The following is a 13,533-nucleotide window of genomic DNA, read 5'->3' as shown; positions in this document are numbered from 1 at the left end:
ATGAGGAAAGGAGAACTAGGAAACGTTCCAAGGTAGGGCTGAAAGCTATGCTTGACTGAGAACAGGTACTGCGACTCTCCTCAGCCTTGCCACAGTCAACTGAAAGGAAGGCTCGGAGGAGGAGGCAACAGAATCTGGCATCCCCAGGTGGTCACCCATCCAAGTACCGACCAGAACCGACGTTGCTTAACCTCGCTGGACGGACGAGAAGTGGGGTTTCCAACGTGGTAAGGCCGTTGACTCAATATCATGGCCAGATACTCCAGATGTTGAGGCAGAAGAAGAGAAGGCTCCTAGCAAAATACCATGAACCCCCACTCATGGTAAGCATCCGGAAGCTTGTCCCGGCGCTGAAGAAGGTCGAACCCGAGCCTACCGGAGTTGACCAGACCTCCAAAAAGTGAAGGAGGCGGAAGCCTGCGCCTGAGCGGCCATGAGTTAAGCCGGGAGAGTTCTCTGGGGAAAAAAAACCTGCGATGCCACGGCGGGATCGCCACACTGCATCTTAAGCAGGAATACCTGCAGTCTAGGCTGAATTCCACGAGCTTCCTGGAAGGTGGATGGAATGGAAACTGAAAGTACCCGTCCTTCCGATCCAGGGTTTAAGGAGTCCTGTCGCCTCGTTACCAGTCTGATCGATTCTGCTGTTCCACGCTGGACGAAGTTTGTTCGACAAAATTGATCAGGACTGAGAGGTTGACTAAGGAACTCCCATCTCAGATACTTCCTTACAAAAAAGGATCGACTGAAGAAGCCGGGGGTGAAGCCGGGGGTGAAGCCGTCGATGATCCTATGGAGGATCTTCTCCTAAGGTATGGATCATTCTGCCCAAACGGGCAAACTCTTGCCGACCCTATGGCATAGAGGTTCAGAGACACTGAATTCGCTGACAGAGACGGCAGGCGCGATATCCTTGGCTGATCACAGAGATCGTGCGGGAATAGACATCGGGAAGCTGTCATCCGGATGAGTAACCTTAGGCATACTCCCAGCGTGAAACCTGCAAGGGGGTGGGGGTGCCAATCCTAGAGTTCGTGAACTCTGCCGCTCCCTCTAGAACTATGCCCCCCCCCGGGGGAGCCTCCCGTGCCATCTGTTCCTGACAGGAGGAACTGCAATTGGACACTTTGTCTCAGTTGTCGTAGCCGATAACTTAGGCCGACGTGGTTGAAAGAAAAAGGCGCTGGAGCCCTGCAGAGTCTGGAAGAAAGCACCTTGGAGGAGTGAAAACGGAAGTCAACTTCCTCCGCACAGCCGCTGTCTATGTCTCAGTCCTTGGGCACAAACAAACTCTTCTCAAGGATGGAAGGGTGTCTGAGGTTGTCGACATCCACGGATGAGACACCCGAAAGGAAGCCCTCGGTCAGCGCGTCCAGATGGTCCAACGCCAAGGTGCCTGAGCCCGAGAGGAGGAAAGTACCCATGACCTTCCTGTAGCTTCCTTGAACCAAACCTCGGGCCGTAACCGAGGAGGGAAAGGACCTGGTAAGCCCCTTACACGAGATGGAGAAGAGGAAGGGGTAAGCAGTCACCCCTTGGCCGATGGAGAAATCTCGAACGGAAAGCCCCACGCCAAAAATCCTTTCAGGGAATGACGGGGAAGGGCTAACCCAGGTTCTGGAAAGAGGAGTGTTGCTCAGACCTTCCTGAAGATTCTTCTTATTCTTGCATGTGCCATGCTCTGCGTTACGGGGTGAGGCCGTGTTCTGGAAATACGCTCCAGAAGAACTCGCCAGGCTGGCCATGCTGCGAAAACATCAATGGGAATCGTGGTCGCAATCGCCCTGGAGCTCGCGCGATGGTAAATCAATGATTTGCGCGTGGGTGAACGTGGAAGCGCCCATGCGCGGTCACGCAGGAACGCAAACGAAGGTGAGCGATGGAGCGCAGAAGGAGGGCGAGCGTGGTAGGAAGGGCGAGAGCTGGTGGTCGGCGAGCGATAACCCATAGGCGAGCAATGGATACTGCAAGAATTAAGCCGACGTTCGTGCGAAGAAACACTGTCGGTTCGCGCGACGGAACACCGTCGGTTCGCGCGACGGAACACCGTCGGTTCGCGCGACGGAACACCGTCGGTTCGCGCGACGGAACCCCGTCGGTTCGCGCGACGGAACCCCGTCGGTTCGCGCGAAGGAACCCCGTCGGTTCGCGCGACGGAACCCCGTCGGTTCGCGCGACGGAACCCCGTCGGTTCGCGCGACGGAACCCCGTCGGTTCGCGCGACGGAACCCCGTCGGTTCGCGCGACGGAACCCCGTCGGTTCGCGCGACGGAACCCCGTCGGTTCGCGCGACGGAACCCCGTCGGTTCGCGCGACGGAACCCCGTCGGTTCGCGCGACGGAACCCCGTCGGTTCGCGCGACGGAACCCCGTCGGTTCGCGCGACAGAACCCCGTCGGTTCGCGCGACGGAACCCCTTCGGTTCGCGCGACGGAACCCCGTCGGTTCGCGCGACGGAACCCCGTCGGTTCGCGCGACGGAACACCGTCCGTCCGCGCGACGGAAACCGTCCGTTCGCGATGGAATATCGTTGGTTCGCGCGCGGGCGAACATTGGAGAGCATGTGGGCGGTCGCGCATGAGCGTAGACGAGCAGGCACGTGGGCGTGCGGTCGCGCAGGAACGTGGGCGTGTGGCCGCGCAGGCACGTGGGCGCGTGGGTGAGCACAGGCAGTCGGGAGACCGATGTCGCGTTGGCAAGCGATGGCGCGCTGACGAGCGATGGCGCGTTCTGGCGAGGCGATAGCCCGCAGGAGAGTGACGGAGCGTTGGCAAGCGATGGCGCGTCGGCAAGCGACGGCGCGTTGGCGAGCGGTGGTGTGTTAACAAAACGCTAGCGAGCAGATGAAGAATCGCGCGGGCGCGTAGGCGATTGCCAACGCGAGAGAGACTAGTGATGGTTAGCGCGCATCGCGCTAACAGAAGGCGCGCAGGTGCATCTGGAAGGTGAGCGCTGAAGCCAGCTGTTAATCAGGCGATCCTAGACGGTCAGGAAACTGTTGGCGCCCATGGTGCGTGGCAAAGAAGGGCGCGCAGATGTGCGCTGGCAAATAAAGAAAGCTGGCGCACAGAAGGACAGAAGAAAAGGTGAGCGCTGGCGAGCAGGAGGAAGATCTACGGCAAGACTCAGCTACCGGAGATCGTGGTCCACAGCAGGCGAGCGCTAGATCGCTACTGATGGTGGTCAGAGGAACCGACACGCGTGGCAGATCGATGGCGATTGTTGACGCGTAGGAGATCGCTGGCGAGCAGGTGAACGTTGACGCATCTAAGGTCGCTGGCGAGCTGATGATCGCTGACGAGCAGAAGGCAACGCGTGGAAGCCTGCGCATAGAAGAAGAGTCCTTAACCCAGACCTGAACCGAAGTTCTAGATCGCGAGGGCGAACGTGGGCGCACAGGGCGCGTAACAGGAACCAACAGGAACAGCCGAGATGATCATCATGAGAGCGCTGACGAACAGGAGAGCGCTGGCGAACAGGAGAGCGCTAGCGATCAGGAAGCGCTGATGAGCAGGAGAGCGCCTGTGCGCTAACACTGAGCAGGAGCAAACACAGCAGAAGGGCGCGCAGGGGAACCCTGACACGCAAGGGAATAACCCCCGTGGGAGGCAACCCTTTGCCCCGAAGGGATCGTTGTCCGTCGGGAGACAGATGTCCGTCGGAAGACCGTTGCCTGTCCGCCGGGAGACTGATGTCCGTCGGAAGACCGTTGTCCGTCGGGAAGACCGTTGCCCGTCGGGAAGACCGTTGCCCATCGGAAGACGAGGTCAGACTGCTGTCCATCTGCACCAGGGCGGAAGATCAAGAAGAAGGAGTTGTAGGCTGCAAACGGAGATTCAAAAAGGCGCCTCTTAGCACCCTTATAGGGAGATGAGAGGCCCTTACGACGAGGCGGACGGTGAGCCTTACGGCGAAGGAGGCCAACAGCAACAGCAGCAGAAGAATCCTCCGAAGAGGAGTCTCTATGAGTGTACTCTCTCGTGAACGAAAGAGAAACACTTCGTAGAAGAGACTGGTCAGCCAGTGACCTAAAAGGAGCAATCCTCCGAAGAGGGGCTCCTGCAGTTGCCCAGCCCCTTGAGCGAAACTGCAGGTGTGACCGCTCAGCACCAAGAGCATAGTCGCACAAAAAAAAGGCAAGAGAAGAACCCCCCAAAAGGGGAAAAACTCAAGCCTGGACAGGAAAAACTTCCCTCAGAAGGAAAGTTACCCACCCAAGGAGGCAAGCCTCCTGAGAGTTCTAAAATGAACTGGAGAGCTGTCAATCGTCACGGGAGTACTTCCAGTAGGAGACACGCCCCTGACGAAAATCCAAAGGGGAGGCAGCAACAGCCGAATCCCCAGGCCTCAACAAGACAGCTCACACCGTTGCCATATTACAGAAACGAACCAGATCGGTAACTGTAAAAAAATAAAACAAAAATCATTAGTACACATTCATTCCCCCGGGAAGGCTCTGAAGAGGAATCCCGAGGGAAAGGAACTGTAAGTTTACTTGTGAACGAAGGTTCTGGAGTGGGAGGTGAGACCTTCCGGACTCACCAGTGGTAGCTTATACACCCCCCCCCTGGAACCCCCCCAAGCGGCGGCGCGAGCCCTAAACCACGCCCCTTGGGCGGAGTTACCAGGGACGAGCGGGTTGACTCGGCAATGGAAGTCACATTTTTGAAGTTGTAATAGAACAAAAAATAACACAGAAGTGGTTGAGCTTACCTTGGTTGTGCAAGTTATGAAGGAATTACTGTGAAGGTGCAAATTGTTGGACATAAAGGTCTTTTTACTAGTAAATTCAATCTTCTTGTGCTCTCTTGGTTGATATGAATATTGAAAGATTCCAGTTAGTTTGTTTTCTGTGGAATAATAGTGATTGTATGTGTGTGTTCTTGTATATAGCCTACTCTGTTGAATTATGAAGTTGTTAGAATATTCCCTCCTAAGTACATGGTCTCCTCGGCTCACGGGGGAAGGGTTGGAGGGTGACCCAGACTTTGAGTCCGGAAGGTCTCACCTCCCACTCCAGAACCTTCGTTCACAAGTAAACTTACAGTTCTGGAGAGGGAGGTCTCAACCTTCCGGACTCACCAGTGGTAGCTAGGCAGATGCTTCAGGGGGCTTGAAGATGAAGTCCAGCGACCACAGCATCGAAAGCTCCCTGTAAGCCGAGGAGAGCATAGTAAGAGCTGAAGACAGAGTCGCTTCTCCAATTCATTCTGGACATGATTTCTTGTATAGATACTCCATTGTATAGTAGTCTTGATGAAGCTTGACCCCTTATAGAGTGGAAATTCGTTGACTGTTTAGTTGCATTTGGGTCAGCTCTGAAAATGCACTCCCTAAAAAGTTGTCTCATTTTTTGTAGAGACATTATCTTGAAGTGTTCGTCTAGCCATATGTGGTCTTTCCTGTCTATGTTTCTTTCCATACAGACTTTGTTTGTGTATTCCAAATAGAAGTTCAATTGTCTGACTGGGCATATTTTTGGTCTGTTAGGAAGCTTCCTAAAGCTGATCTCTATTGGCGTGTAGTTGTTCTTTTGGTTTTTGGCCATGAAGGAAGGGTGGTTCCGTAAGACAATGTGTTCTGGGGTGAAGGTGCTCCTGGAAATGCAGAGATTGTTAAATTGATTTGCTCTTAAAGGGCAAGCTAAGGCTACTAGGAACAAGGTTTTCTGTGTCAGTAGTAAGGTAGAGCTATCTCTCGTGGTGTTGAGAAACGAGATTACTTTGTCTAGATCCCAGCCAGGGAACTGGTGAGAATTTCTAGGTTTCCTTCTATTAACTCCCGATATCATTGCTTTGACATATTTGTCTTCTGCAAGACAGTAACCTGGGAAATAACCTGACAAGATAGGACCTAAAGCTGCTCTGTAGCTCTTCAGGGTGTTGTAAGACAGTCCCTTGTCTATAAGGTGATTGAAAAATAAAATAATTGCTAACAGGGGGAATTTGTTGTCTCTTCCATACTCCTTGTGAATAAAACTTTTAAAAATGTTGTATAGGTTTTCATACTTGTGCAAGGAGCTGTCCCTCAAGCTGACAGCAATTTTGGAGCAAACCTCAGGAGGAAAGACGTTAGGGAGCTGATCCTTTAAATTTTGAAGGCGATCAAAGTTGATTGGAGCTTTGCTGAGGGTGAGATACAATCCTTGAGAACTATCTGGTAGTCTTCGATCTTCACAATATATCGTTTGTGCTGCTTCGCGACTGACTTCACTAATGGAATCCATGGTTCCGTCCCCTGCGATATGGTACAGAAAAGCATATTATTATTGCATTCTTTATAGATTTTAAAAGCTACTTTGTGTAGTAAGAATCCTGGTGGAAAGGCATAGAGAGGTGTTGATCCCTTCCAGCTAATTGTAAGTGCATTATTGCTGATGGCTTTTTGGTTTGGAAGAGATGAACAAAACTTTTTGCACTTAGTATTGAAGCCATTTGAGAACAGATCTATTTCCGGGGTGAAATTGAAGTCAGAGCAGATTAAGGAGAATAGACTGTCACTGAGGGAAGTTTCTGTGTGAATGGAACCCAGGTCCCTGGAAAGTGAGTCTGCGATGGTGTTACTCCCCTGATCCATCTGGAATTTATCTGTATGTTGTGATCCTTCATGGTACTAAGTATTTCCCTGACTAGTTCATGAGCTAACTTGTTTCTGATACTACCCTGTTTCCTTAGCCAACAATTAGTAACCTTTGAATCAACATGTATTAAGACTACCTTGTTGTATAACCTTGTGATGAAGTGTTCCAAAGAATAGAAGCAAGCTAATAACTCTCTTACATTGATGTGAAGGGAAGATTCTTCATTTGTCCAAGTTCCATTTATTGAGAGCATATTACCCGCTATTACTAATGCACCTCCCCAACCCTGGTTGGAAGCGTCAGTGAAAAGTTCTGCATCTATCTGTGGTTTTGGAATGTTAACTTCTCTGTACATTTGTCTCTGTTCCCATGGCTTTAGGTATTTTTTGAAGGTGTGGGGAATGATTTTTGTACCCTGAATTAAAATAACTGTGGTATCTGTGGAGATATTTAAGATGGAATCTTCCCAAGCTTGTATAGGATGCATTAAAATTTAAAGCTCCGATTAACATTTGATAGGAATGCAGGTCAGATTTAACAGAGTTGGAGAAAGCTTTGGCCAATTCGACACACTTCTCTATGTTTTTCCCACTGGGATTCATAGTTTTCTTAATCATATTGTAATGCACTCCTAAAAATTCAATTCTTTGAGTCGGTTCAATTGTAGATTTTTTAAGTGAGATATTCCATCCTAAGTCTGACAAGATCTTAATGACTAGCTGAATGTGATTTTTACATTTTACATAATCTTTTGCTAACATAAGAATGTCATCAAGATAATTGAATATTAAGATGTTATATGAAGTTCTAATATTCTTGATCACTGTGTACATTATCTTTGAAAAAATATAAGGTGCTGTCTTTAGTCCAAAGGGTATCACAGTCCATTTGAACTTCCTTTTACCCAGTTTGAAGGTTAGAAATTTCTGGCTACTTGCATGTAATGGAATGTGCCAATAAGCATCTTTTAAATTTAGTTTGCATGCCCAAGAGTTTAGATGTAGATAGGGATATATAGTATTGGCCTTGAGCATGGTAAAAGAAGGTTTTTTAATCATGGTGTTGAGCACCTTCATGTCAAAGATTAGTTATACTGTTCCATCTGGTTTGAATTTATAAAATATGTGGTTGGAGTAGTAAAAGGAAGTTCTGGGGATCTGCTCTATGACACCTAGTTTTAGCAGTCTGTCACATTCACTTTCCAATATTTTACGCTTGTTAATTGAATAAAATCTATCTTTACCTGTTCTTTTTAATGACCTCTGGGTTTTAAGTTTATTATTAAACGGAATTCTCACCCCTTCATTGATAATTTTACAAGCAAAAGAGGCATTAGGAAGCTTTCTCCAACTATCAATATTCAACAATAATGACTTACCTATCCTATTCTCTGGGGGGCTCTGGGAGGAGTTATTCATTGGGTTTGAGGCCAAAGGCAGGGTCTCTTTACTTCTATCTTGATTTATAGCATTTGGCCCAATGTCATGATGGTCTGGTGCAGAGCAAAGCTCGTTATTATCTGGTGCTGAGCAAAGCTCATTAACCACTGGTGCTGAGCAAAGCTCGTTATTAACTGGTGCTGAGCAAAGCTCATTAACTGGTGCTGAGCAAAGCTCATTATTAACTGGTGCAGAGTAAACATCGTTATCAACTGGTGCATAGAATACTGGTGCTGAAGAAATCTCTCTTTGAACTGGTGCGGAGCATGGCTCAATTTCTAGGGTCTTTCTTTTCTCTGGCTCCTGAACTATTAGCTTGTCCATTTTGTGACCTCCCCCCCTGTACCCACCTCGCCTATTACCTCTTCTAAGCGGCTGAGACTTGAATCTAAAGTTAGGGTTACCTTTGAGGAAACTGAACCTTCTTCCCTGAAATCTGCCCCCAAAGTTGAATTTCCTACCCCTGAAGTTTGCTGCCCCTCCTCTGAGGAGGGGACCCTTGTGAAAGCAGGCAGCAATGGCAGATTTTTGGTCTTCAGTTAAATTCCAAACTTCTTTAATGTCTGCTTTGATTATAAGATCTCTTATTTCTTCCTTGAGGTATCTAGGAAGTGCTCTGCTTCTGAAATTTCTTATCAAATTTTGTATGAGGTCTATGCTCCTTCTTAGGGGACCAATAATAATCTTGGACAAAAAATCAATGTCATTTACTTTGGAGGGGTATACAATGTGTGCCAGTGCTGCATGCCCTTGAAAGGCAGAAATACTCATTTTAATATTTTCTATGTCATAAAAAAATTTCCTCTTATAGCTGTCATCAAATACCTTACCTTCAGGCCAGAAATTCAACTTTGGAGTATTAATTAATTTTAAAAAGTCTTAGAACTCCTTATTTTGACTACTAACAAAGAATTTATCCCGGTTATCACTATGGCCCTCACTGAAAGTTAATGCTACTAGTGAATTATTCAATTGAATTTTCCCTTCTCTATGAAAAGATGGTTCAGCTTTGAAATTGGTGGAAATATATGAAGGAATGGGTTTATGGAAGGTAAGAAGGTTGAAATCCTCGTAATCACTTTCATCTCCATTATTTTCATCTCCATTATTATAAAAGGAAAAGAGGTCTAAATTTGCACTTTCAGGTAATTCAGGTGATCGTCTTGAGCGCTTAGTAGGAGGGGGAGCCTCATTCTTCTTAGCAGGTGAACCACTTCTGCCGAGATGAATGTTTAATATCAGTGATTTATTTACCATAGATTAATTTAAACGTTTGTTCAACAGGTATAGTAAATATGGACAGCAGCGGACCTAGAAGGCTGAAGTCAGGCAATGGGGTTCACGACTCAAATAGCCCTCTTAGGTTAATTCAGTGCCATATTTAAGTGAATGATAAGTTTATATCTGTTATTATTAATAAACTAGACCTGCCTCATATGTAACCCTTATCAGATCGCCCCCCAGGGCCTAGGCTAGTGTCGATAGGTTTAAAGCGAGAAATGTAAACTCGAACTTACCTGTGGTCTAGCCTACTGCCTATTAAGCTGCATGCTTTTGATGTGTCAGGCAAGCAATTTGTTTTGTATACTGTACTTAATTATAATTTTGTTATATATAAAAATTAGAGTATTTAGTTTGTTTACACCAATTAATCGTGTTGTAATCATGCACATGCTTTGCTTAAGCTACTTACGCTATGTTCGGAAGTGCCTGCTCTAAGCATTCAAATCATAACAACCTTACGTATGGGGGCCGCCATTTGCATTTGTGACGTCATTACTGTAGTCTAAATCAGCTGCTTTCCATATGACGTTTTCGTTGTAAACAGAATTTAAAACCTTACCTTTTCTGAATGATTTTCAGGAGTGTTTGATTCTGTTGGAGTAACATATTTACGATATCAGAATTAGAAGGCATATCACTTCCTGCAGTCGATTGTGCTCGTTTTTCGTTACTGATTACGTTCTCCTCTTCACTGGAGTCTTCGCTAAGCCGATGCACCTCCACGGAGGTAAGAATTTGCCTAGCCATAATTAAGCCGTGGGCTGAGATATTACTCTGTTGCTGAGTGCAGAATAATGAAAACCAGCAAATATATGTTGGGAGCAGCGGGAGGGAAAAAGAGGAGAACGTTCTGTGCCGAAGTCAACTTCAGAAATGTGACTTCCATTGCCGAGTCAACCCGCTCGTCCCTGGTAACTCCGCCCAAGGGGCGTGGTTTAGGGCTCGCGCCGCCGCTTGGGGAGGTTCCAGGGGGCGGTGTATAAGCTACCACTGGTGAGTCCGGAAGGTTGAGACCTCCCTCTCCAGAAACAAGAATTACACAACAGGCACGTGCCCTCACAACCACTTACACTCACGGAAGGAGAGCTATAACCAAAACAGAATTATAACAATTATAATTATGAAACTATGTAATTATGTAATTTAAAAATGAATGAACACTAAAGAAAGAACGAAAACCCCGAAAGGAATCGTTCTACAAGCTGAAAAATTAACAACTACAATTAGATTCATAAACTAATTGAGACAAAACGTACGACGTAGCAACCCCCCCACACGGGAAGGAAGCTACAAGGGGCGTAGTAAAACGTAGTAAAAGGGTGAACGACCTCAAGAGAGAGAGAGAGAGAAAGACCGAAGTCAAACTCGATCGCAACCCATAAAATTACGCCGTGGTGGCCTAACTGCCGAGGACTTCACGGAGATATCGTACACTACACACACAACTCTGAAAAGGAGACTTACTGATTTCTATACTCAAATATATATACAAACATGAAAACATGTTTACATATATATTGAGTAAAAGAAAAGTAAGTGATCAAGTAAAGACAAAACAAACTATGGCTGCCAAGCGAGGACCAAGACAGAGACGTCTGTCCCAGTCCGAGCCAGTTCACCTGTGTGTGAGGGGGGGGAAGGGGTAGCTAGCTACCACTCCCCTACCCCCTGCTAACTAGCGCGGGGGTAATACACCCTCGTTAAATTCTAATGGCTCGCCATTTCAGCTGCGCTAAAAGGAAAACCCAATGTAAATAGCGTGGTTTGTATTTCGGTTACGGAACAAATTAAAATTACATGAACTTAAAAAAGGGATTTTGACGAAAGAAAAATCTATTTCTGGGCGAGGAACCCGTGTCGCCCAGTGAAATGCTCCTTAAAGCACCATTTCAAAGTTATAAATACTGCTAAATATACCAGAGAAGTAAGTTGCATGGAATGCTAGGAATATATCCAGCTCGCCCTCCCCTAAAGGGTGTCGGTATTAAAACTGGGGCGAGTGATACTACTGCCAGAGATCCCTCTCCAATTAGACTTCTCCCTCCTCAAAATCCCCCGTTACTACGAGGTGTCGTTCACTACAGCTACTGGCCCCCGCCACCACCCCCACCAAATGTATTACTTAAAATAATTTCACTTCTGCCTAAAGGCAATGGTTATGCACAGCATTTACAATTATTATTAGAAATAAATTAGTTCAAAGATTGGTAAGGCTTTGAATACTTCACTATCATACTTGAATTTCCTCTGAATCTTAAATTTACTCAACATTTACAAAAGATTTTATTGCCTACTATTGGGTCAAACCATTTTCTTCTTTCACTACAATTTCTTGTTTTCTACGTAAGTATATTCCTTAGCCAGTCCCACTAACACTAACAAAAAATGAACACATAAGCCTTTCCCAAAAATATATCATATAAAAAATCACACTTATGAAAACAAGTACAGAAAAGTAAAACTAATAAAAAGCCCAATAATATCGATTAAATAAAATGCAGATAAGACGAAACAAGACTATCACTTTGTAAATGACTTTAACCTATCACATACAGTAGGGTCCCGAATTATGCGTGTTCGAATTATACGATTCCCCTTTTATGCGACTTCTATTTTTCAAAAATAAATTTTCTGTATCTGCGAAACTGTTCAAAGTCTGCGAGTCAAGCACTATAAAATGTATCAAATCTATTGTCTTTCTAAGCATATTGGTAGCCCTAAGTACGGTGATTTATAATAAATTTTACAAAACAATATTAACATTACATCTTATTAACATAATTTCATAATGAATAGCCTATTTAAGGATAAAATTCCACATCAACAATGAAATCAACAGTTAACTATGGGAGTCCAGCTGACAAAATGTAAACAGAATTGTGGTTACGTTCTCGGCAATCATTACCTTTCTCCAACCTTACGATAATTGTAATGGTAGTGTTAATGATGGTATATTAAAGCATTATTTTTGTTTAGTACAGTATATATAAAAGCCTATTTTTTCCCTCCGGGCGTTCAAGGTTTTCACGAGTAGACTGGGTTCGTTTATCGGCAGTGAATAGCCTAAACTACGGTAACGAGTCGGCAATATTTTGTCATATTTTAAACAGTACACATTTGATTTGCAAAGATTAGTTTTGTAGAGTAGACGGTAAAATAAAAATCTCTCTCTCTCTCTCTCTCTCTCTCTCTCTCTCTCTCTCTCTCTCTCTCAATACAGTTAATATTACATAAGGACCAATGTGTTATAAACTATATTTATTGTTTAGTAAATTTAAAACCATCTCTCTCCCTCTCTCTCTCTTTCTCTGTCACATCGAACGTAATAGCAGTAACCTGATTGTTCGATGACTTTAAAAATAAGCCTAGTACTTTCTTCTTTTACCATTTTTGCATATGGTTTTCCTAACTGAAGTTAGGAAAAGTATTTTGGATATGGAAAGGACAATTATCTTTCGTAACAGTTTAGAATTATCGTAAATTATCATTCTGTCATTAGCGGCAGTTTGCTATTGTGGATTAAACGCATAAGGAAAAAAAAGGTTTCCAGCTTTGGAATTTAGGAATTTATATGGATACGGTAAGTAAAATATTTGTAATAACAATGTTTACTAAATGTTTGTAATATCATTAGTTATCACTTTGATCATGTGTGTTTAATGCGTTCGTTTGTTTATCATGATCGAAGATGGAGCGTAAACAAATGGAAGGTTTCCGTTTCAGGCGGCGTCATAAAGAAAAACATTATATAAATGGCATTCACTTCATTTATTTGGAAGTTCTTAGAAAAAAAATTAAGTAGAGCATTGGTAATAACAAAATCAACATATAATCAATATTGGTAAGATTGCTGTTGATGCAGAAACTAACCTATACACAGATGTGTAAATGCGTCTGTTTCTTCGTTATGATCAGAGATAAACGTAAACAAACCACTGGTTATCGTTTTCTATTGTGCTTTTTGGCGTTTAGGAAACGCATGATACAAAATCGCCTTTATTTTGATAATTTTGGATTTTCAATCATACAACAAAAGCTAGTCTATAGAGTGATGGTTTTGCTATTCACCAGTTGTCTTAAACAATAGATATGACAAACATTAAAAATGATATTTTAATTATAAAATAAATTTTTGAATATACTTACCCGGTGAATATATAGCTGCAACTCTGTTGCTCGACAGACAAAAAACTGTACAAAAAAAACTCGCTAGCGATCGCCATACAGGTTG

At 44.9% G+C, this 13,533-nt stretch overlaps 1 protein-coding gene and 1 pseudogene across 1 annotated transcript in view; both read right to left on the bottom strand.

The window, feature by feature from the left end:
• Nucleotides 1-13,533, bottom strand: part of LOC137633477 (uncharacterized protein CG43867-like) — a 35,271-nt gene that overhangs the window by 5,114 nt on the left and 16,624 nt on the right. The gene's annotated exons all lie outside the window — the stretch shown is intronic.
• Nucleotides 123-241, bottom strand: LOC137634069 (5S ribosomal RNA; annotated as a pseudogene).

Source organism: Palaemon carinicauda, chromosome 43 (assembly GCF_036898095.1).
Source record: "Palaemon carinicauda isolate YSFRI2023 chromosome 43, ASM3689809v2, whole genome shotgun sequence".
NCBI lineage: Eukaryota > Metazoa > Arthropoda > Malacostraca > Decapoda > Palaemonidae > Palaemon > Palaemon carinicauda.
This window is presented reverse-complemented; position numbering and strand designations above follow the sequence as displayed.